The sequence below is a fragment of the Varroa destructor genome, unplaced genomic scaffold (assembly GCF_002443255.2).
Source record: "Varroa destructor unplaced genomic scaffold, Vdes_3.0 BEIS01000005.1, whole genome shotgun sequence".
Taxonomy (NCBI): domain Eukaryota; kingdom Metazoa; phylum Arthropoda; class Arachnida; order Mesostigmata; family Varroidae; genus Varroa; species Varroa destructor.
Genome location: NW_019211458.1, coordinates 41,191,631 through 41,218,223, shown reverse-complemented (window position 1 = coordinate 41,218,223; position 26,593 = coordinate 41,191,631). Strand labels below are relative to the sequence as shown.

The 26,593-nt window shown below is 39.9% G+C and overlaps 1 long non-coding RNA gene across 1 annotated transcript; it reads right to left on the bottom strand.

Moving 5' to 3' along the window:
* Window positions 1–1,563: 1,563 nt before the first annotated feature.
* LOC147755702 (uncharacterized) lies at window positions 1,564–25,731 on the bottom strand. The gene is made up of 3 exons (XR_015328828.1): window positions 25,634–25,731; window positions 12,997–13,220; window positions 1,564–7,557 (listed from the first exon to the last, which is right to left on the bottom strand). It is a non-coding gene; the product is annotated as an uncharacterized LOC147755702 (long non-coding RNA).
* Between the last annotated feature and the right edge of the window lie 862 nt (window positions 25,732–26,593).

The following is a 26,593-nucleotide window of genomic DNA, read 5'->3' as shown; positions in this document are numbered from 1 at the left end:
TAAGAAGTTAAAGTATATGTTTTATTTACTTACGTTTTGTTATTCGGTTGTAGGGACCCAGGTTCGTCTATACTGCAATTGATCATTTCTCCAATGGTAGATCCGCGCGAATTGAGGTAAGCACTGGGAACGGTGCTAACATCCGTACCAGCACAAATGCAACTCATCCTAGCGACATCTCATCCTTACAGAACGATAGCGATGAAAGTACATAGGATTATTGTTGAATCGTGCTATAACGTTTGGCCTCGCTGCTCCTGTATGTCTCCCGACAAATATATATATATATATGCATAAGGAAATGTGAGATTTGCCTGGGAGGAAATGCTCCATTATTTACGTGATTCCTTAGGGATGGCCAGTAAGACGCTGGCATCAAGCTAAAATGATAACACAGATAGTTTATGCGTGGACTCATTGACGGCTTTTGCTTGATGGAAATCTCATCAAGGTTAGAGATGTTTTTCTGAAAAGATCACCGCTCGCTCGCAAATTTAGAGTTAATTACATCCACAAAGACCATTGATGTATACTATTAAACGCTTTTTTCTAGCTGTCCAACGAGCTTGTTTTGAGGAAGAAATTAAACCAGCAAGAAGTGTTACAAGAAAGACACCTAACATTGATCCCAGGCTTAATATTTGGGGGCTTTAATATTAATTTTCAGACTGGCGGAAAAATTTATACAGTAAGATTTGTAAACAACAAACTCCACAAAGTACTTCCGTTTTTCCTAAAGGCCAATTTATATATTTGATCCTAAAATACGTTCGCTAATCATTTTTCGCCCAAATTAATTCGATAATAATGGTACGTATCTTTAAGCGACCAAAGAGCGAAACGTCCTCGACACCATAATGTGTAAGTGTGGCCAGTGAGGGGGGTTCGTGCCGATTCGATTCTTGTTCACGCTACATCAACTTTGTCTGCCGTCCAAATCAGGGGAATTATTTTGATACAAATGGGCCTATCATGAGCTTCAACTTCCAGTCATATAGCTCATAAAGAAAAATGTGGGGGGGGGGGGGGTCGTAAGCATCTATCTAATTTTTAGCAGATAGTATTTTTCGTGGGATTTTTTATTATGAGCTTTCTTATTTATGACATATTGTACCTAGTAAGAGATTTTTGCCTCATAAACAGACGAGTTACCTGATGTCCCTAATTCGAGTTCGGATAATGTCGCTCCTGTTTCCCTAACATTTCTACCTGTTCTGGTTGCAATGGCGCCTTACACATATTGATCTATCAAGTAGTACGGAATCGGAAACGATCATTCCCAAGTCAAGGAGTATTTTACCCGGTGACAATGCTTTAGACATTCGTGGAATAGTCATAAGATGACAGCTCAAAATGATAGATGCACCTATCAGAGAACGATCTCCTGAATGGCAAGTTTTTTGTCCAATTGAGGCTCACTGGCCAGTTCAATATGGCGATATATTATTGTAAATATACGAAGGTTTACTAACTTTCATCAACTCATTTAACTTTAGCATTTCCTAGCTATTTTAACGATGTATTGCATTAATTGGTACGTATAAGGAATTATAACATGCGATGCGTGTATAGGCCGTATCAGGTTTATTGACTGGATTTTGTTAGTAACGATTATGGATAGTATTTATTATAACTATAAACGCAAACAATTTCATGGGTATGTCTTCCTCGAAAAGACTCTCACGAATCGAAGGTAGTTTATTTCCCACTAACCCACTGGCTTATATTCTTCTACATATGCACAATATACAGAGCTAAAGCATTACCAACCTTAGGCTTATTATAATTATTATTATGCAGTGGCTTGGGCGACGAAATCTTCGACAGAAGAAAGTAGGTATAGTTAGTACAAAAACATTTTTTTGTTATAACACATTTGAGCTTATATATAAGTAAGTTAGATTTAACTTTGTGTATCATAGCGCTTTATGCACCTTAACTTACAGTTCTTATTGCTTCTCATAGAACTCATATCGCAGAAGTAAGCTCAGCTCGGCAATACCTTCATAACAACCGTACACACCTGTTTGTTAAAGCTACAGAGCGCATCAGCACGATACCTACTATCAATTTGATTTCCGTCGACCTCCTGAATGTTTCGTGACGGCTGCAACGAAACAGTGATTATATCAAATAAACTTGAATAGTTACAGAATATGATTATTGCTTTTTCATATCGAGTTTGGATATTTGCTCAGACGTATCGATCACACAATGTTGCCCAGGTAAAGGAGGTAAAGACTAGAAAGTTTGGGCAACGGGTCGAGCTGTATTTTAATCTCGCGGCCCACTTAAGCAGTTACTTCCTTCTCAGTGTAACGTAGCGTGTCACTGCTTGTAAGGGAATTTTAATTACGGTTCTATAGCGACTAAATTTGGTACTTAAGCTGCTTTGGGGCGGTCGGAGTCCGACGAACGAAGTTCAGTTTGACTATTCCGTGAGCGTAAGTTGTTAAGAGAATGTAAGTTGGTAAGAGAACACAAATGTTTAACTATAGATTTTGCTCCTTATTAGACAGTTGCTGCTTTTTTTAGTCAGGCCAAATTATTTGCCTCATTAAGATTCTATAAAGTTTTTTCCCCTATGTCAGTGATGTGGTACGAGTCAAGGTCTATTGCGTTTGGCTCGACCTTGAACAGGTAAGCCTCGGCGAAACAGAAGGGATAGTGATAAGGAGATGATATTCAGCAAGATTATCAGTTCGTATGTGGCTGCATGCGTTTGTGTGATAATGCTATTCAAGTTTTAACCTTCAGATAATGGATTGGAGATAATGGTTAGCTGACGGACACATAGTCGGATGCTAACAAACGTCTGATAAAGAACAGACTGCTAAATTCGATCCATTCACTGATTTACAGGTATTATCAATGATGCCTAGCGTTGAAACATACTGTCCAACCATGGTGATTAGATACGTAGCAATAATTTGCACTCCAGAACAGAATTGCATCCGAAAACAGCATTTCACCATTGTGCATATTTCGGATCAGAAGATCGTAGAGACATCTAATTCATTGACCCGAATGACAACAGATCCGATGGTCAACGATGCAATAAAAGGAAACCGAAAGCAACTGTGAGTTGTTTGTCTCAATGGCCATTGTTAAATCTTGCAGCGCCGCAGCCTGTAAGTATGACGACGCATCCTAGAGAAGCTGTCAAATAATTACGACCGCTTTTATGCCCTGCTAGCTATACACAATGCGTCTTAATTTTTCAAGAAAAAAAAGCATTATTCTAATGCTTAAGGTCTTTTAATGGATTAGGTTATTATTTCGCATATTATAGCTTGTCTAGCTATTTGATTGACCAAGATATTGGTACGTAAGAGCTCCGTTAATAGCACGACACACGGAAAAATTACTGAGCACATCTACGTTTTGCAGTTTCTCTGCACGAGATCTACTACATCGAAAGGGATATATATCTTCGAAGAGGAGGTATTAGTTGTTAGCAGAAAGAGTTTAAAACTGTAAGATTATTCTTCTTATTCTTTACCGCATCACATTGAACAATACTATTAGTTTCATAAACAGCGGATATAGCCCTTGATACCACTCTAATTCTAAGGCTATCATATTCGTTGAATATTATTATTTTGTTGTTAGAAATAAAGCCCACAAAAAATCTATACATAAAGCCTGGGTAGTCGAGAGGGTCTGAAATGGGCTTCTCTGTGCGAGTATTGCAAATTTCGGGAAACGGTCAGCGTTTCCGTACACGATCGAACAAGCTGTTGCAGTTTTCCGCTTTTTCAACTAGATGTCGTATGACACGCGATGAACGCGCTTTGCAATTTGCGCAATTGCGACGCTTAAAATATTTAGATTATTGAAAGGGTAATACATTTCGTGTCATACGGTTCACTGTGTACAAGGCAATGTCTATGTCTAAGGAAAATATCCTACGCCGCGTATTAAGGGAAACACTATTTATTCGGTAACACGAGAGAGGTTGTCGAGCCGTTCGCTGTGGTTGTCCTATGTCAACAAAAGCCACCAACCAACAGAAGAAGGCGTTCCAAAGGCATCACAAACGATTATGTAGCTGTTCGGTGCGAAGCAGGTTGTTACCAATTGCTTAGACGGGTCACATCAATACGTCTTCTATTTCACGCTTGGTCTCTTTGCACGAACTTCTGCACTCAGATCGGCGTAGTAGTCGCAACAGAACGGCCATCGCGTGACGAAAGAAACAAGCAGCAGAACTGCGTGACAGAGCGATGCGATCGCAAAGGAGCGTTCTGATAGTGTCAAATCTCGTGATACATGAAAAAGAGCTTCTAAAACAAGTAGAAAACAAATGTCATGATGTCGGCCGTTTTACAGGCGAGGCTCACGGTGCCGCAGGCTGCTGGGGGTTTTCTCAGAATTCTAAATTAGGGACTATGCGAAGTTAAATCATTTCCAAAAATCGGTGAGTGACAAAAAATTCCGACGACTTCATCTCATCACACCGATACGGGTGTACTATCTTCACGTCAGAGTGCTGATATTAATCTTTATCATACATGCATACATATATAAGATGTGTTCCGTACACGTAACCATGGCGGGCGACTACCGATAAATTATTCATAATACGAAAGCCGTGGAAACAAATCCAATATGTACAGTTTTAGCGCTATTATTGGCGAAAATGATCAGATTCAGAGTCCTAGTCTGCTGTTTCTGGCCTCGTCCATGTTTACTAGAAGCGTTTGTGCCGTGTTAGCATTCTATTCATCAAAAATCAAGGAACTGATTGTATATATCAGTGAGTTAAAGGTATGGCTACGTCTTGGTGTAGACAGTTGCAACTGTTAGAACTTATTAAATGTACGTACGAGTCAGCAAAACGTGCTTATTTTTAGTTAGCTGTTCTATTGATATATGCTCAGATGCTGACACAAAGGGAATATACTTGCATCTCATAGTGCAGTAATGCTTAATATGCAAAGCCATCTCACGCGTGACCAATACGTATTGGATAACGCGACCCAGATAAGAAACTACATGATTTTCCCATCTTCTAGGTAACTCAATAAAAGGATATTATCCGATTCTGTTTGCTGTAGCCAGTTGCCACACGAACCGATAGCAAGTTACTCTGGATGATTTATTCAAATCAATAACCCATAATTGGTTCGAGACCCAATCGATCTATTGTATAATGATAGAGAGTTCGATGTCGAAACGAAATTGTTTTCATTAGTAGTAGAAATACTGTCAGCAGCATGGATCATTCATTTGCCGCTAGCTATGTCTGTCTCAGAATTAAATGGTCCACAACAGAATAGATCATAGATCGCGTTTTGCAAAGGTTGTTAAATGAAGTTATGTGGGGCTTATCTAGACGAACGTAACGTGGGCTATGACCACTGGATTTCGGGCTGGTATAAAACAGACTGCCAATTAACACTGCTTTGCAAAGCAAATCAAGAAAACATACTTATCATCCAACTATGAGACGCTCTGTAGTATATCCAAGTTTTTTCTTCGAACGAAGCTGTGCTTGATAGAGCTTTCGCTGGGATTGAGTTAAAGATTCTATAGTGTTTTTATTTGCTACGTTAACATGAGTAATTTGTTTTTAACGCTTTGCATTGAACTATATCGTCGCAAACGACATCATATTTCGAAAAATTTATTATCCGATAGATTCACAGGTGTCATTGTTGTTGCCCTTGGAAAACGGTGCGTATACTGTTGCAGCTGATTTTCACTCCTCGAACCGTTCATAGTGCCTAGATAGCCAATAGTGGCTCTACGAGGAGATCTGGTAGACACATTTTGAACTTCGATTTAGCTAGTTTAGTATTAAAAAGTAAGTTTCTACACTTACATTGAGTTTACTACCTATCCCGTGCTGAAACTGGCTCAAACGCATGCAATTCACCTATCCGAAATTTGTTTGGCAAGTGCCTTAGGATAATTGTCCTGTATAACCTAAACTGAAAATAATATAGAATGAATTTAAGCTTATTTATTTAGGTTGTAAAAAAGCCTCCTAAGCGAGAGTTGATGTGATTTCGATAGATGAAACTCAAAGAAAAAACCTAATTACAGCAAGCTTTCAGACCACGGATCGTATCCTGAGTATCCAATCAAAAACTTCAGGTAACTAATTCAAGTAAATATTTAAGGTCAAGGCTAACAGATCAGCAACATAATCTGTGATTGATCGTATAGTGAGACATCAGGACATTGTAGTAGCTTATGTCTTTGTCAAGTGGTAATCTTACAATGAAACTTAAAAGTGCTGGGCAATATGCTGCTACTGCATACTGAACATGAAGAAACATGGCTGAAGCGTGTTCTGGATAGACTTTGAAGTAAAGATGAAGAGATTCTTTAGGTTCTTCACTTCAATTCTCACTTTCTGCTTTTGAACTTTATTAGTCGGTCTACGAAAATTATTCGCCCACAAGCAGTGAAAATAAAGACCTAAAAATGCCTACTTTTCATGGGTGTAAAGATGCGTTTGTTGTCATATGGATATTTAATTAAAGTTCATACGAAATTATGTTTTGGTCCGCACACTGACATTACAAAATACGTTTTGCTTTCAACAAAATTGCATCTTCTGAATTCTTTTATCCGTTGACCGGTCGGCTTCTGTTGAATAGAAACTATGCTAGTCCTACTATAAATAATAATTATTATTACTCTTTTATTTAGTATTTTTCTACTGTTATGTACTAGGTTGTATTGTACCTCCCTGGTGAGTCGTGAGACCATTGCTTGAGTCTCGTACGACTTTGTACAGTCATCGAGATAAGAGCAATTGAGGAAAAACTTGTTTGAGTATAAATAAGTACCATTAGGGACTTCTTTGCTGTATAAAGTTCTCATCACTTATTTATTTGGATTAGAAAACGTTTGACTTCAGATAAGTGCATTGAATAGCAAAAAAAGAGCTATCAAAATGCTGTTAGAACGATCCGGGAGAGGTTGATATGTCACATACGACGGGGACCTCATACCTTAATATTAGAATCCTTACATTTTTCCTTACACGGTGCGCACCCCTTGTTTCAGACGACATAAATTCACTCCTGTCAAAAATACCTGTCCACAAACGATTTTCTCTAAACTAGCCTTGTTTTCACTCATGTCTGCACTATTCCTGCGCACCAGTGCAGAATGAAGTGACTAAAGAGACCCACAACGAGCGAACCCGCATGCCCGATCGCGTATAATGAAGATCCAACAAGTAATGTGAGATCGGTGCTGGAACTAAGCTCCAGTCCGCAGCGTATCGACACTGTATAGTCTATATCAGCAGTACAGCATAGATGCACGATGTTAACATTTTGCATGCGAAAAGAAAAAAACATACTGCATCCTGCATATCACTATACTTATTTTCATGAAGGTGTTTGTTAATCGTGTGGGTAAGGTCTCTAATGAAATTTTATTTGTTGAGAAATTTTAGGAGAGGTTTGCAAACCTTACGGGAACATAACAGGGTCGAAGCCAGTACATTTGTCCCTTGTAACCGCATAGAAAGTGATATTCTTATATCCTTGATTATTTACAGCGACTGTAGATTGCTGCTCGCACTTTTGACGTCTGAAAGTGAAAGGAATCCATATCATCGGTGGTACTAATACAACTTATTTTTTTAAAAGCATTCCAATTTTCACAAGGTAACTGTTGTGTTGTGCAAAAATAGATATAGACCTGTTGTTTACCTACGTCAATCAATATCTGCTCAAACAAAAAAAATCTGCATCGTAGTTTCATTAGTCTGTATGATCAAAGGAACGCTGCACGGCGGTACTGGCTTACTTTAAACATATTTCTAGAAAATGAGAATGATTAATACTGTTAAGCTGTTCGAGGGCCTTTAGTTATTGCTTTAACAAAATCTCAACTTATAGAAAGCAGGTTTTAGACCGTTTTTGGTTAAAAAAAAAAAAAATTTCCAACATAGTGTAAAGCGAAGATAAAGCTGGCACTATAGACTATGATTTTTGGTCTGTAGAAGGCTCTTCGTTTAGACTCCTGTCCTTGCCGGCTGAGTGTGCTGAGTACAAATAAAGCTTTCAAATATAAATTATTCGAGGCTTACTTGCCGCAAATCGGTGTTTTGTAAAGCGCTAGACGTTACTGTTTAAACTACCTCTAAAGTGTTCATAGAGAAACTTGGGCTATCTACAATGATATGTTGGTTACTTATATTAGAATGTGGATCGACAATGGATAAATATGACGAGTGTTGTAATAACAAAAGAAGCAGCACACACGAGACACTTAAAGGGCCTATACATTATCAAAAACAGAAGTATACGTAGCGGTAATCACGATGATCATTTTAGAAAACGTATCTGCAAATTATTCATCACCATTCATCATAGTAGCTGAACAGGCAAATGATAGGTGACATATAGGTTGTAACAAACAACAACGAAGACGATAACACAATGCTCCAGATCCATAACTAGTATCTCTAATATTCATTACACTGACAACATTGCCATTTCTAGTACGCAACTTCAGACGCAACTTCACTAACACAGTTAACAGTTATTAGTGAAACTGGCAGAGTATTTTTAGAAATTATTGCCATTATTACATGACTAACAGCGGCTAGCGTATTATTTATACACGCGGGGAAATCGGCAGTTTCTTGACGCCCTGATGGCAAGAATAGGTAAGCCAGCAACACCAGGATGTCAAAATAGCAGAGTAATGTTTGTAGGGTGCATCAGTGGGGCAAGAAGCCGACCCTACTGTCGCAAGCTGTCTCGTGTTATTCAGATCGCGTCGACGTATCGACGTTCGTAAGATAAGAACGTAACAAGGGCTTAATTTAAAGCACGTAGGACTTTAGGGTGATAAGGCAGACCAAGCAGGAGGAAAATAACATGTGAGGTGACTAGGATTTCTCGCATTTAATGTACGAGCTATTTGAAGCCTCTGCTGAAGTGTCGATAACCAAGTGATGGAAATATATGTTTGGTCATGAGGGTATCCCAATGAAACTGAAGACAGAGGAGAAGGTCGATATGAGTGTGGCTTCTGTTCCTCCGCTCTCCTGTAACACCTGCTAGGGGTAGATTTCAAGATCTCTCATAATGCCTACAACTAGTTCCCATCCTTGTCGTTTCTGTGCCCCGTCATCGACATATGAATATTCTTAGTAAAAGTTTCAAGTAGAAACCCCATGCTGCCTTCGCTCCCTCCCGCTTTATGCGTGAGACTATGCATGAACACGCGTCTTTGACACATTGGTTTGGTCATTCGTGTTGCTCAGACAATGTGAGGAATTGAGACGCAAATCGAAGAAACGGTCGAGGCCTTCGCATCGTCCCAAGCCTATAACCGTAACTGAAGAGTCTCTTCCGTTCTGCCGCTAATTTAAAGAATGAACGGCCCTCACATTTGGACCATACACTCGGCGATTGACGTAGCTATATCCTGCAGTGGTTGTACCCATTTAAGCTTGAAGTCAGGGTCATTAGAGAGGATCTCGATTATAACCTTGGCTTTCGTCACCCTTTGCCCTAGCGGATATAGCGCTCGAAGGCTAAGACTGTTTTATGAAGTAGAATAGACATACATTACCATCCTGGACTCTTTCGATCTATACAAGTACGCTAGATAGAGGCTAATGGTAAGGGTAATTGTCCGAAAAAGAAATTACAGATGGCGCTTATCTGCGCCATAATGCTTAGGGATTGTTACATAAATTGCCTAAAAAAAATGGAGGATTCCAAATAGTTTACATATACTTACATATACTTGCTATAATTCAATGGTTGAACTGGTAGATTCGGTAATAGACTGTTAGTAAGCTATTCTAGAATAAGGTATTAGAAGCTAAATACCTATCTTGATTCTTTCAGACTATTTTCTAATAATTTTTTGTAAATCTTTACAATAGGGCAATTCTATGTTACTCACCTAGGCACTTTTTGTTTTAAATGCGGAGCCCACGCTAACGGCTTAAGAACAACTTGGTAGACGACGTTCCGGCTAATTTCGCTTCTGGTAGCAAAACATTTTTTGAGAATAGACCAATTTTTTTTTTAGCCTCGCATGTGTTGCCTGCTTGCGTCGCTTGTACAAAAACACTAGCTCTACCCTTCGTGAACACAGTAAACAAAAAACGAGCAAACCTTGGTTACTTATTATACTTGTATTCGACCACAAAACTTGTATTTTATAGACCTATGAAAAACAATGATGCGTAAAAGCTTCGATATCTTCCCCATTTTCGGGGGAAACTTGTCGCTTTGTGAACACAAGTGCCGTGTGTAAAGATTATGGGGACTTTACGAGTCCACATATTACCTTGTCTCTGGTGGCAACCGTTTCTTGTCGCTTCGGTTTTTCCCTCTGAACCCTTTCGTTCTCAAGCACCAAACGCCAAGACACTCACGCGACAAGCGTGTGCTGCGATCCTTGACCACGGACGCGCCCGGGCAAAACTGCCGGCGAAAATAAAAGATAGGGAAAAAAACTTTCCACTGCCGCGGATCACGCTTTCTTCTCGCAGAAGAAGAAAGAAAAGTTGGTGGTCTAAACTTCAAGGTTTGGTTGGCAGGCCAGGCTTCTCTTGGCCAGCGCAACCTTTCAGGCCTAGAGTTGCAGAGTATCCTTTAGCATCGTAAAATCCGCCCATATACATGGTTTCATTGTTCTTTCTCTAACCTCAATCAATGTGAGCTTGAATACGTTTTAATGAGGGCGTTAGTATCGGTACTGCAGCTTATTTATAGTGAACACCTTGTTGTCAACGCATGGTGAACTATGGATGCTCGCAGTTTTCCAATATGGTGCAATTATACTGTTCATAGATTGATATTCGACAGTGGGGTAAACATTGCATTAAATTTTACAGCTTTCATTTTTATTATATGGACATATTATTAAAACTTGCACGGGCCTGGTTCAAAGCTACTTTTCACGAAAGCCATGATCATCTAGATGCCTGTACAGCGTCTGGCCCGTGCTGTACTGTGAACGAGTTACAAGCATAATAGGAAATGATGAATAATACGTATTGCCAAACAATGATTAAATAGTTATTTTCCTTAACATGTGACTCATGAACGACTGGTAAATTTATAGGACCATCGATATCTAGCTAGTTGCCGACAGAATGCTATGTACGAAGGGCAGCACCTGATCAACGGTATCTTGCATAGCCTTATGCATGCCGTTAGAAACAAGTGGTGCCAGCTATTGACTTTTCAAATCGTGCAAAGATACGAGCTTCTTGCTAAACCCAAGAAATATTTTTCGATTATTTCGAACAGATTGCTGCAACCTTCCATCATTGAAGACATATCGATGTACAGTTATTAGTAGCCTGTACATTTAAGCTTAAACATTGTATGATGCTCCCAAGCTAAAAATAAGTATTCCTTGACATTTCAAGCTTATTCAGGCCAGCACAGAATAGAGGAGGCATTTGCGTTGTTCACAAAAAAGGAAACGAAGGTCCTTTAAGCTGGTACGTGTTAGGAGTTAACATTAAGTTTTTGATGAATCTGGCCCTCATGTTTTCCCGTCTTGGATAGTTCGTGCTGAAGGAAATTACGTAGGTACGAAGTCGATAGGGAACGTTATTTTCAGCTGTATGAAACCTATTACGTCTATGATACACCAAGCTTAACCGACCAATCATTTATGTGCTCAATTTGCTTCGTTCCAGCGTTGCCTGGTTCCTTGTTAGACAGGGCTCACATAGTTTACCGCACGGTTACAAACAAGGAATAGTTCACTCAGTCCTGATTTTATTCCCTGATTTGTGGTTTACAGGCTATAAAGCTTAAATATTTCGCTATATCTATTTCTTGTAGTGCATAGCAATTATCCGATATTGTACAGTATGTTCAGCAGGAGGGTTCGACATAACTGTTCATTTTCTAATCAAGTGAAAAGAAACTTAAGTTAATGTTGAAAAACGAAGCACAAATAACTATATTTTTTTTTACTAATAATAATTAAAAAAAATTGGCTACACCAGATAAGTCAGTTAATGTTCCGTTTGGGAGGATTCTTCTCCCAAATTAAGCAAGCCTAATGAATAAACCTAAGACTTAGCTTCATTTTCTATTTTTCTCGTTATGTATGTAATGACTGATATATGTTATCTTCCTTCCTTTTCAAAAAGAGTTTATCAGAAGCATATGCAACGCACGCCCTTAGATCGGAAAAAAATCCGAATAACATCATTATAGATAGATGGTATTATGGGTGACGCTTTGCCGTAAAACTACCGTGGTCCTGGGACAATTTTTTGCACTTTTTGTACTGCTGTCACAATCCAGAGCCTTGCTGCAAAGAATCAATACTAGGGCAGTATCTTCACTGAAGACGCTTGAACATCGATCGTAGTAGCATGGTCCCGCATTCTCAAGTTATACAATCGTCAACTATTTCTCGGTTGCTTGTTACCCATAAAAGCCTCTGATGGATAAACGCCCGGCTTTCGACACACTCTTGTTCTTCTTACAAAAACATAGCTTTAGGAAGGCAGGTCTGCCTACGCAAGTGATGTTAAGGGAGTTAGTAATATATATGATGATTGATATGGAATAGAAAAGACCCCACTTCTAAGATAGCGTCTCAACGCACGAATTGATCGAGAACATTGTTACATGGAGTCGTCAAAATAGCCAGATTACGCCGTAAAGTAAGAAGGCACTATATATATATATATATATATATATAAGAACTATCTTAGTGCATCGTTTACTTCTTCCTTTCCCGTGAATCAACCATATTATTATATTTACTACTATTACTACTAATACAAACGACAATCGCCTTTGACCTAGCGTTTTCCATAGTAAAGTTGCAGAGCTTTCAAGGACACGCACAGAACGGAATTGAATCATCTATATGCGTATATGGAGTATATACGTGTGTATCCCCGGTAGTCCACTCTGCGCTAATAAAACAGTTTCAAACTTCATGGAAGTATGCCGTTTAGGCCAATGTCATTGAAAAATAGGCTGCACATTTTAGAAACCTTTTTGTGTTCTTTTATCTTACCTTGCTTAAAGTCTTATTCTCAGAGTAGTATGTAATGCGAACATACGAGCACATTTTGAGACCCGTGAAGGATGTTCCACGCTTGAGAGGAGGATTGATTTTTGTAGGCCAGACTGCATATTGAACCCTCAGGACTTCCGAACCCATTGCTGGATAAGGTGGATGCCGAGCGCACATACATGAGACCTGGGCCTCAAGCGGAACTCGAAGCGGTGACTTGAAACCTGCTTGATTTCCAAAGGCCCACAGTATTGGTATCTTTGATCAGTGTGAGTTGATCATTACCTAGTGTAACCGAGACATGTACTAGATCAGTACCTATACCACTATAAAAACTAGTGGCAGAGGCGTATCTGGTATTCTTTTTTAATATAAATACTCTGTCTTTTGTGGTAATAGACTAGATATTGCATAAAATGGAGACTGAAAAGTACTCTCTCTAACATACGTTTGCTAGGAAGTAGCTACGTTTATCTAAACCTGTGTTACCTGGCGTCCGTAAAGTGCAACATACTTGAAAAAAATGGCTGTTAGCTATTATATTTCTGATTAATTGCGGCCGATTTATACTTTAGTCCATACGGTATACAATGGGAATAACTTACAAGTTACTTATTTTGAAGCAATAGTTAGACACTGCTCTCTTGACTTTCTTTAGCCACTGAATTCAAGGCGTCTGTCAGCTCGGAATGCGTTCGTCCAATGCTATTTTGTCATGAAAAAAACACTTGACTAGAGTTTTCAGAAGCAGGTTAATGACACGTAAAAGCAAAGGGTTCAAAGTTCAGCTGTAAAATAGATTTGAGCAAGCAAATTGTTGAATTTTGGATAGTTTCATGGTATAAGAAAATGGGCAACTGCTATATGCAGCCTGATAATGTGAGCTCTAATGTCTTTGTAAAGTTAATTTCAATATTTGTGGTAAGTATGACGTGCTACACTTAAAAGTTATACGATTATACTTGCCACACGACAATGAAAATTTGTTATAAACCTCCCCTTTGTAGAAGACGCTTGTGATATATCTATAACGGCCATATTTCTAAATAATCTTTAATAATGACCACTAAATGTCACACATAATATTTACAACTTTTAAATAGTCCATATATCATCATTTATAAGGTAAAGATCCTGCTGAACTGAACACAGAAACTAACAACCAATAAACCTTTCTGAAGGCGCATGTACGTTTAGGGACGCTCAAAGGCACGCGTATTGTCATCAATCACCGCGCATTGGGTGTGAGTATAGATATTCTACTCATGCGTATTCGAAAACGGTTTCGAAGTCCTTCGAGGCACAGCATCACAGAATTGTATTGTTTATGCATTTTTGCTATTTTAGCTGGTTAATATATTTTAAACTTTACCAAAAGATCAGTATTTATTTACGTTGTTTATAGCCGGCACAGGGCGCCACCACAATACGAAAACTATGTCAAAAGACGGCCAGATTGTTGGTTATTGTTACACTCGTTGAAACGAAAATTAAAGACGACCATTTCAAATAAATGGAGCTAATGAGAAAACACATTAGCTTGGTAGCTTCTGGTCGACAGCCGAGAAGAATATGCCTCGAATATGGCACGAGTAACATTTAGTTTGTCTACGATGTTAACGTACAGCTGGCATGAACCGGAAAAAACGTTTTTCTTGCCGTGGAAATATTGCGTCCCGTCTAAACAACCATCTTAATATAAACGCACCTGTTCGATGCAAACGTACAGAACCAAATACGGCTAACTATGTATTTGTTTTAAGACGGCCCTGTTAGGTTAAGCTGTTCCATGTATAATTATCTACTTGTCAGGCGAAGAAGGCGGTTAATTTTTATTCGCAGTATCCGTTCTATCATGTACTTCGTCATGACATATATAATAATGAAATAATAAAATACTCTAGATCTTTCTTGTGTGTACAATATCCGTTTGGTTGAAGAAGTGATATAATTTTTGTTCAATCCTATTTGAAGACCCAACAGAAGTTAACATCAATAAAAATCAATTTATAATTGGTCCACAAAGTCGCTGACCACTATTTTTGAGACATGGAAGTTATTCTTTGTAATCCAAAACCTCTAAAAAAAATTCGGATAAAAAAAATTATATTTGTTTACCCAAAGCCTTCAAACATCGCGTGCTAATTTGGCTCGTATGCAAGCATTTCATTGCTCAGCTGCTTACTAGAGAAGCAGACAATAACCTTTGAAATGTATTCACGCCAATTCCATAAGTCACCAGTAGCACGCTGCAAGCATCCTTCACGATTTTTTCATCTCTATGTAATGTAAGTTCTAACAGTTTCTCCTGACCGCTTTATCCTTAGCACACTCTCGCCAAGCCCCTCTCAAAGGCAGAGTGAACCGCTGCAAAGCAAAGCTTCTTCGGGCTATTTCCTGCGTCATCAACGTAAGTGAGCTAGTACTTTGTGTTAAGGTTGCCCAGATGTATCCTAAGGCCAACCCGCTGATATAACCGGCATCTTAGTTAGTGCCGGCTATCGATTCCTCCTTCACTAGCCATCAGGAACAGACAGAGCTCTGTACCATACAGCTCCCAAACGTGCCTACTACCCAAAGTAACAAAAGCTAGTCCAATGATTGTTTGGATGGAACCTGCTTTCGAGGGATGTCCTCCCACTTCTGCCTACCTCATATCACAGAAGGTGGAAGGCCGAACCTTGGCCATCTATCGAAATCTGAATTGGAATATGTAATAAGATATACTAGCTAACTGATACTGTTGTATTTGCAGATATCTGAAGTGACGATTTATAGATTCAATGCAATTGGAAGATATGAGATACGCATACTCCCACAATATGGTAAACTTTTATCTGTGTGTAATTTATGGAGCGGTGTCTGCGAGTGCATACAGGAAAGAAAACGCATACAACAACGCTGCAGGTTGGTATTACGACGCCCTTGCAATAAAGATTTTCTAACGTACTTGACCAAAAATGAAAACTATAAAATTTGTTTCGATTTAGATAAAATATGCATAAAAACGGCATGTATGTTGTAAAATACATGCCGTTATGGTGAGTTTTGGTCATGTTAACAAGTTCAATCAATCATATGTGCGTATGTAGAACGTACATACGGGACGAGATAATTGAAATATGTTTTTTTTTAGATCATGCGCATTCTACTATGAAAATTTCTGCTTTAGCGTATTTCATGAAGCCAGCTTCATGAATTGTTTTGCGCGTACCTTTTCATAGCTTACAAATAGTCACACATATTAGCATGTACATCATTATCTTATATGACAAAAAATCTTCCAATTCAGATGGTGAAATAAATTAATTACCGCTGAAGAAGGTAATAAGCCCTGACCACAGACTGGAGCAGTTAGTTAGCTTTATCCCGTAGTATGAAGTTTTATCCGGTTATGCAATGTTTGAAATTGTACTAAAGAAGCAACGAACTGACGCAGTAGATGGCGCATAGATGTTCTAGCTGTTATAAGTCCGCAGTGCCGTAAGGCCGTCATTTGTCCAACTTAGGAACTTATGCAGATTGGTTGAACTTTGAGACACTCATATCTAAAGTATGTTTTGATCCTCGACAGTGTCTACAATCGTTAGCGTACACTGGGGCAGTTCGACAGGAAAGGAACACGCAAGACAAATGGTCTTGGTAGGTCAATGTGCTAAGCAAACAATCGATCATCTTACCCACCTTGTTAATTATCTGTCTTAGTAATACAACAGAGGCACTGAAATTTTGATTGGATTTGTAAATAGGACATAATTACATATTAGCCAAATTTTTTCATGTTAACCTGATGCGATCCCTGTGGTACAGTGGAAAGGTGCGGTGCTACTACCACGCCTATAGTAGTAAAATAACTCGGAATATGTTGGCTTCCTAAATACGAGTTCCTTAGGTCCTATGCTACGCTTCCTAACAAAAGCTTGAATAGCAAATGTAGTCACGCCATTTTGCGATTGCCAGAAGCAATCAGGACCAAACGGGCAATGACTGAGCAGGGCTAACGGTTCCAGCGTAGAGTAAAAGTGTTGTGACTGATATCTGTAGATACGAGTCATCTTACCAGAAGCCAATAGTTGCTATAACTTACTTATAAATCACAAATTAATTTTAAAAACCTAATCAGTAACACAACCCGTTTGGCCCTGTACCAGATCTTTACCGACACATTAGTCCTGAACACGTCAGCTACTCTATATCGCTAAATACCAAACAGTCAGTTTCAGTTGCCTGCTTTGAGTTTACTCGCTTCAAAATCGTTTAGGTTAAGTTTAGATTGTGATCTTCAAAATAGTAATAAATACTAGTATACCAAAGAGAGAACACACGACAGCTATGTGCTTAGAGACAAAAAGAGGTGGCACTTCTTACAGAGTCCTTAAGGTTCGGCAACCTTACGGGTAAAGCACGACAGGCGACTATGGTACAGCAAGTAGCCGAGGCCACACTGTATCATAAAATAGCTGACGATCGTCGCGACGGTTCTTGCAATGTTGTTGATCTTCATCTCTGGCCTAGGCGAAACATCAAGACCGACGAGGACGATGTTACGACATGTGGACCAAGATTCATTAAAAGTTCTTCTTATCATTAAAGGGCTTGTTGGCCGGATGACCTTATTCATCGTCCGCCACAGTGTATATGGACACTCATGACTTTGCTGACAACTTGCTGAAAAAGCCTGGGTTTCGGGGGAAAGCGAGGAAAGTTATTAAGGTAGTATGCCTATTGCTTGATAATGCTGCAATCATTTAGTTCACAAAAGATGGGCGTTTCGAGAAAAAAGGACGTCACAGAGTTTTCAAAGAGACGAGCGAGTTTTGGAGGAACGGGTCTCCTCCGTTATTACTAGTGAAGCAAGGGGCGAGGTAAATGGCAATGGAAAACGTGAGCGAAACACAGTTTGGTAATATAACATTTTTAAATGTGATATATTGAAAGTTTATATTACAGAGTGATTTAGGCAAAGTTAAATAGGGTCGACTATGAAATGGGTTATTAAATTGGCAATGTAGCAGCCTTTTTGATCACGTATTCCTTACTGATCTCAAAGGGGTATTCTTGCAAGATTTGTTACCAAGAAAATAGAGTAAAAACCATACAGCTAACGAAATAGCTGGCACTTTTGTAAAGTATGAAAAATAATATATAATTTTCCAAACTGCTGCTAGACGGATGCTGCTAAACAAATTTATAGCTTAGTTACCTATAAATATAGTCATATGATGGGCTAATCACGTGTTTGAGGAAATACATGTTTAGAGCTTACGCATCTGTATGAGCACGCATATGCCTATTTACGGTCTGCGCTAAGCATTGTAATGTTTATAATGCGATATTAATATGATCCATCCTGAATGATGGATCTTCAACTAGTAGCAGCTAGCGGTAAGACTTCCGTTAGTGGTAAAGTAACTAGATTGATAGATGGACAGTTAAGTATTTTCGCGTAAATGAAAAAACTTTTGCTTCCCCTTTTAGTGGACTCTAAAATAAGATTCCGTGTGTTCGCAGTGAAGCAATTTTAGCAAAGTTCCATTATTACAGCTTGCAATGTTTTCTGTCTATATCGCTATTCCGTTAGATATTCTGGCAAGTTCTTTTCATCGAATACACCCGTCGGACTTTCCTCTTCGCTGGTAAACATTGTAGTTGGCATTCAAACAGGTCACGTATCGCAAGCCTCTACAGGGTCCTATTCATATCGAATGCAGAAGCCCTTCTACTTCTAACGATACCTTTCTGCTCTGCTATTTACCTTCTGGTTCGTTCTCATTTTCGCAGTTTCTACAGCATCACCCATTGATCGACGAAGGGAGAAAACGTAGCGGATGATAGTTACACCAAAATCTGTAGCCGACATCCGCATCGTGGATACGAATGACACCATTAAAACAAGCAAAAGAAAATGCTCCAGTCATTCTAGTGCTTCGTTGGGTGAGACACTGTGTCTGGATCTAAACTGTCAATGATCACACACGTTGCATGTACATTGTTACCAAATGAAACGATGGCGAATGATAAGGAAGGCCTACATTAGCCCACTATACCCTGCTTCTTTATGGCCCTCTGTCTACTCCTCTTTTTCAACAACTTAGTCGGCTTCGATTTGCATCGCTGTTATTACTGCCCCCGTCTACTTCGCTGGTTGTTACCTGTCCCTCGCATGCCCCGATATTCCCTATTCGCTTCTATTCCGTCTTTGCCGCCACATGACATCAGTCTCCCTGGCCTTGTTTTTTTTTCGTTTTCCGCACGTGTGACTCCTCGTGCAACGGTGCGTAACCTCGTTTACACATGCTCGTACACACGCACTTGCTCAACTCGATCGTGACGAAGGCATTAATGGTTGTGACCGTCACTATCGGTACAGCCTGTGTCGTGTGCCTTTCCCCCAAACGTTGCTTAGTCATCGTATTACAGACAGGTACTTATGCACGCTCTCATTTATCGGCGTGCCGTTTGTCGAATGTTCAATAACTCTCCCACACATGAATCGTTGCACTTTTGGTTTCCTTTCCCGGGGACCGCCAATGTTCCTTTAAGGAATCAGCCATCGACCACCGATTGCAGACTCGTAGGCTACAAGTATTCGCTGCCCCATATATGCCCGTCCTGCCATCCTGCTCGTTTCTGGTTATTTGGCCTCTGACGACATTCATGGTGACAGCCACGACAGCATACGTTGCCTTAGCGACCTGTGTCGATCGGTAGTTGTGCGAAGACGCTAAGGAAACACGTTTACATTGTTTTTATTAGAGTCTCTGTCACGCCTCATCGGCCATATCCGTTGTTCGACGGCGCTCAACGCCACCGCAAGACAAGAAAAAGGCCACAAACGAGCCTCAGTCGAAAGCGCCGAATGACTAGGGAAGACTCTGCTAGCTAAGCCGCGCCATCCGGTCGCCCATTCACCCTCTACGCGGTCAGCGAACTACGGAGCAGTTGCGACTTTGGTGTATCGCTATGCTTATACCCAGTGAATATAGATTTACGTAAGCTAACTTAGGGGATCGAAAAAGTAAGGGCATTATCAACAAATCACTAGTAGCGGCGTCTTACACCGTCGTCGTTTCAGGAGTACAGAAGCAATGAAGACTGTACGAAAGCTGTTCGATTGTAGGAATCATGAAAATATTGAGTGTTGGTTTTTGGCAAGACCGTTCCTTTTTGAGTCAATGCTGTGTACCTATAGTACATTTGAGGGCTAAAACGATAATACGTGCCAGCCAGAACTCTTGTGTGACGCGGCACGTTTTGCGATGGAACGCTCTGCCAGCTCGTCCTATATAATAGTTAAACGGGTATCATTGGGTCGCTTCATGGCTGCCACGCTAAGTTTACATCGTTTACTGTTTGTTACGATTCGAGTAAAGGATTAGCAGAATGGAACGTAAAATTTGTATGCGATAGTTTTATGCGTAGAGCTTTATTTACACCTAGTTTACGATATTATTGTCTCGTACTCGATTGTTTACGGTTTAACTAAAAGGTTTGTACTTATTAACCTTATATAAACTTTTTTTGCACCTAATACTCCTTAGGAACATTTGAAAAATAACGTGTTGATTAAAATTACCGTAGCCTCTAAAGGTTATACCGATAGGTGGAACATACCAGTGAGACGGCAAGTGGGTTAAGAAACAGATTAGAGATTACTCAGTAAATGTTTATAATTTGAGGTTTCTAAAAGATTTTAGAGCCCGAAGGCTACGAAGCACTTCAAAGAAAAAATTTAAATGGAAGAAGCAAAGTAGAGTCTTAATCTTTGGTCGTTTCATAGCAACAAAAACACTGACAATCGACTAGTCAATTGGTCTCCATAGAAATTTGGCGGGGGGTCGTGGATTGAATTGATACGAAAGTAGTTCCAGTCGACTGTGTTCGCTAACCGATGAAAACCGTACGTAACGGCCAACGATTTTTGGAAGAAATGCATTTCAGTAGCTCCAACGGATAAAACAGCGATTCTAGATTAGTAGCAACTGTCTAGTATAAGTATTCAAACTAAAGCGAAAAGAGCAGATAAATAGGACCTGTGTAAACATTTTACTCGTTATACAGAGAGATACTTAATATAATGTTTCGTTTTAAAGCTCAGTAGATCAGTGATATTGAATAGCTGATGTACAGACCTAGATGTATAGACCTTATTCATAAAGGCAGGAACTCGTGTAAATAGCGAATACTGTTTCATCCACAAAACACTGCCAGGGTCTTATTTAACTCCACACGGCAGGCAAATCGGCGCCTGACTCCCTGAAAAATTCATTATGTAATGCCCCTTCAGCAAGCTTCTCGATAAAGCTACAACTTCATCCAGGGATAATCGTTTACAAGCTTCGGATGTTACATGCGTAACGAGAACTTCAAAGCAGAGCTCTTAAAGACCCCATCGGGTTCATTTAGGACCATCAAAGATCCTGAATGTGCTCAAAGGGTACTGAATTAAACTGGTCGAACATTGATTGGAAGAGACTAAATATCGCATACACGTAAGGAGCTTTGTTCGCCTTTAAAGAAGAAGCGAAGCATAATGCTAAATAAAAATGGAATAACGGTGTATTACGATGAAGGTTCGCAAGGTCGAGTAAACATGCATTGTTGTATCTACCGATCTCTTTGAATCTAAATGGACTCGTTATGTTGTGCCGTACATAAGTCGGCAGTGACAATTTTTTGTGGTTTATTTGTCTGGGATGTCCGACTTGCGCTTCGTACAACCACGAGGTGTATAGCAAACCCAGTATTTTGGATACATTTCTTCGAGCCGCTTCTAACAGTTAGCTCGCAGAAGTTAACGCAGGAGCAATAGCCAAAGTTACTATAAGATCCTCATCAACTTTTGCTGTTATCATTTTATTAAGATTCTTCGAAGCTATTCGTAGACTTAGAAATAGTTCCTCGGTTGTAACATTAGATCAAACATGACTATGTATGCGCAATGGTACTTGATGTCTGCAGATCAATGCTCACTACGTACCAACTTTAAATTGCACAATCCACTCTACTGAGACCATGCCCACCTTTTTATCCTCATCACTAGCCCATCTGAGCAGTAAGTTTCCACATGAAAACCTATAAACGGCACTCCAATCTTGGTAACCCGAAAAATTTGTTCAGGAGTTTCGTCGGAAACTGCTTCTTGAAATAGCCGAGCAAAACGGATTGCTTTTTCGTTAGAGATAATTGTTGACGATTACTCTTCGAATGCAGTGGCTTTTTAGCATTCTCTCCATTCTGTTCTACTACGCTTAGGCCAAAGTTTAAAACCGTCTCTGCCAGCAACGCCTATCTTCGGAATGAGTGCGGAATGAAATGGAGCCTAAGGTTAAGACTGAGGTTAGAGGGATGATGGCTCCATCTGTTTTCCCCGAAACGTAGTAAGTTGCTCGAGGTGAAGGAAGCGATCTGCTCTCTTTGTAGTAGTAAAACGAGTGGCAGAAGTTAAGCCAGTAAAATCAGCTAATGGGCTAGGGATAAAATAGTGATAGAGCGTTGCACGTGTAAAAGGGAAAGTCGAATTGCCCAATGACAGGACCGGAATACAGGACTTTCATAGCCATATAGCGACACATGACTACAGATACCGCAGTTCAGTTATGTGGAAACGAAATAACAAGTGGGGGGTACATACGCGTGCGTGTCGGTGCGTACCAAATCTTCGACTTGCAATTAAGAGAACGATTATTCGGCGTATGTGCTTTCAATGCAGCTTTCTATTGAGCTTGTTGAGATTTTTTTAGTTCATTATTTCTTGTAGCGAGGCGACGAAGTCTCACCCAAAGATCTAAGGGTAAGGTCTGACTTTATAGAATCGACCGAGTAGTTTCACACATGAGGTGTCGTTACTTATGTTATAGTTATATATTGACCGACACGGCGCTGAAAATTACTAGTATTATTTTTCCTTACATTTATCATTTAGATCATCAGCTCTATTTAGTTAAATTAGCCGTAAATTTATAGCAATTGTACGGGTATAATACATATTATTAATTGTTTACGCCACGTTTAAAATAAGCAATAGCAGTAGCAAAATAGCAATAGCAGTAAACCTCCGTAACAGTACACGTACAATACATCGTTATGAGTGTATCGCTTATTGCACTGCTAAAAATCAACAGATGTCTACGTTATCTCCTATAGCGAAATCGCCTTAAGAGCTTTTCCTTGGAAGGACATGGGAAGAGTTGTAACATTTAGTTTTGTGGTGTCGTTATTTAAATAGTTTATCCAATAGCAGACTCATTAATAATTATGGTTTTCCTTCGGGTAAGGAAGTAAAGCTCATTTATTATCTAGTTATTTTTTGCATCCTTCTCTGCTACGTTTTGTGGCAATTTGTGCAAAAGAAAAGTTACTTCTCATTCCAACTTGTACTCGACCGCAGTATTCGAACACACAGACAGACATACATCTAAACGAACGGTTCGGCTTCTGAGACGTGAATGTATGTATTCATTCACGCGCCCGTACACCGTCTTTTGAGAGAAAAGTTTTCGGCGTATCGAGAGACGCCGCTAACGCACTGAGCAAGAAAAAGCCATACGAGGCTGCACGTTCAGCTACGGCGCTAAGATGCAAGTGGGGCCGACCTAAGGAGCGTCCATGCAGAAGGTCAAAAAGATTTATCGCTTCCACAGGCTATTACGACCAAGTTCTTTGGCGTAAGAGGTGGCAGCGACCGTGGTCGGTAGATATGAACGTTCGATACGCTCATTGAACTATTAAATTTCTTTGATGGCCGCGTACACATAGTCAGGGAATGAATGTTCTAGACTGCAATAAGATGAACTGCTCGAAAGTTTTCTAACATTCTATCTATCTATCTACGAAAGCAATCTATGCGACCGAATCTGATATTACTAGTGTATTTTTATGGGTCATAACATCAGATACTGAAATTTGTGGCGGCTGCAATCTCGTCGTCATTCTCGTTGCATTGATTTATTATTTAATGCTAACAAGGACGTTGTGGGTAGGTTTTGAAGAGCTTGAAATTTGACATAATTGCTTTGTTTGGTATGATGCGTAACTAGAAAAATGTTTTTACTATTTGTGGAAAAGTAAAATGACGAAAAACCCATATGCGTGGTATCTGAAATCGCTTTTTTAGTATTTAGTTTATGGGATTTTTCGGTAAAACGTTTGCCATGTTGTTTATCCCGTTGAGACATAATCGTCATGTTCTAGAAAGTATTTCATGCTTACAATATTGTGTTTTTTAATTAGGCATAAGGAGTCACGTTTGATCTATACCGACCACCAACATAAGCACAGCTGGTACAGTTACCATACCTATCAATTATTTGCCTTGTCGTTTTGTCCTAGACAAACTGTGCTTGAAAACGAGGACTAATGTTCAGCATTTCCGTAACGTCATAATAATAATGAACCTTAAGTTAACAAGTCGTTGAAGCGACACAGGCTTATCAAAGCGAAAGAAACGCATGTGGCCTTTGCTCTTATAAAGAGTTTAGCATAGATTTAAAGTACACTGAATAGACCTTTGCTTATCTGCTAATTATTCCCGTAGTGAACAAAACAACGCAAAAACATAAGTGTCCCAGTACCTAGCGATGCAGGCTGTCGATAGGGTTACGGCGTTCGATCCAACAAGGACAGCGGCATTTCGGAAACGCCTACGACTTTAACGAGTTCGTTATTTGGCAGTCACGGTGTCGCCGCTTAGCACTGCTAGCACCAATCGAACTTCATGCTTATAAGTTACCAATATATATATATATATTTTTGTATGTCTGTGTGTCCTGTTTACCTACTCAAGTTCGAGTCCGGGTTCGTCTAGTATGGAGACATAACCGTGTGAAGCAGTGCTTAATGACAATACTAGACGTAAAATTCGACACAGCCTTACGCCACGGTGACAACAATAACTTCCTAACAATCATATTTCATTAAAGACCAATGAAACCGACAAACGACTTGTGGATCGTTTACGTACTAAGCAAAACCGACAGCTTGCATTTTTTTGGCATTTACGGAATATGCCAGCGTTAATGCAAATGAATACTACTCAATTTTGAAGCAAACAGATGTAAACTCGAATTAATAGGTTGTTTTTATTAGCAACCATGTTTGTTTTCTAACATGTAATATCGGAAACGTTCGAGTACAACGAGACCCTTGGGTTGGGCATTTGATGAACTTTTCCTCATCATATTAAAAAGAAGTGTTCGACTGTTATCATATTCCATTTAATATGATACGTGATTCAAACATTATAGGATAAAGAAGCCTAATAGAGTAATTGTATTGTGCATTGTGCCCATCAAACTTGAACACCATCGAAAATATATGTCGGTCAAATGTCTCTTTATGTCAACAAAACATAAAAGTGTTTATCCGTACTATCTAGCATTAGAACTGAAATAGACGGTCGCCGATAGCTGATGATGGCTGGTCAAACCCATCATTTTCAGTTGCGAATTAAGTCAGGCCACAACGACAAAGGCATCGAGGTCACTCACTTGGACTCGGACTCTGTTCTTCACGTTGCTACGCTTTCGTCAAGCGCGCGTTATAATTAAGATCCTTGAATCTAGACACTATTTTTGAGCTAAGAACGCGGCGACTGTGTGACAGATCGATATCTCTGCCGAGCGCACGGTTTACTTACACGTTGATGCTTTCTCAATCACCTTCAAAATATCCGTCTCTGTGACTCTTTGCGGAGGTTGGTGTGTGTGTGTACAACGAAACAACAATGACCACCGCAGCCACGACCAGGCCAAAGCAAATTTTAAAAATTCTCTTTCTCGTCAACCGACGCTCCTTCTCTCAATACTGTCGTCACCCTTTTAATGCAGCTGCGTGCACCCTCCCAGTTGTCCGCCATGGTGACACACAGGAAAAGAATCACCTTAATTAATGATGAAAAAGCCATTTGTCCATTATGCTCCCGCTGAACTACTCGCTTCCCTGTAACCACTATTGCTACTGGCTGATGCCCGCAAGCGTTTGTACGCGCTTCCTGCCTTTACTGGTGGGCTTCTTTCGACCTCGTTATTTAGGTTGTAGGAAGGCAGGGAGTTAGAAATGAAGGGGCCTTCTTCCAGAACCGCCACAGAAATGCCTGAAAGTGTCCTAGGGCTAAGGGGCTTTTGTACCACGACTTAGCGTAGCTTACACTGACCCAGAATTCACTGATCCAATGCATGACGTCTGGTCGAGGCACAGTCACGAGAAGCGACTAATAACCGTCAAGAAGAGGGGTACCGGTACAGCACCCCTATTTTGGCCCTATCCTATCATCAACGTCAGCGCAACATGTCTTTGTTATGATGATCATTACTAGTAGTGCGCTGATGCTGATGATTTCTGCTGGAAGAAAAAGAGGAGCACCACAAAGGAGGCCAAGCTGGTGAGCGGCAGCTGGAGTCGAGGCCGGAGGCCTGGCAGGGAACACGCGAACTAAAGGGCGGTGCAAGCATGGAACAATAGAAGATGGACCTTGGGGAAATGATATTGGTATTCGACAATAGCTCGAATAAGGACAAGATCGCTGGGCGGTGCCAGTAATCGTTATAGCATTGGGGGTAAGGAAGGATATTATTAGTTGAGTTAATATGAGAAGCAT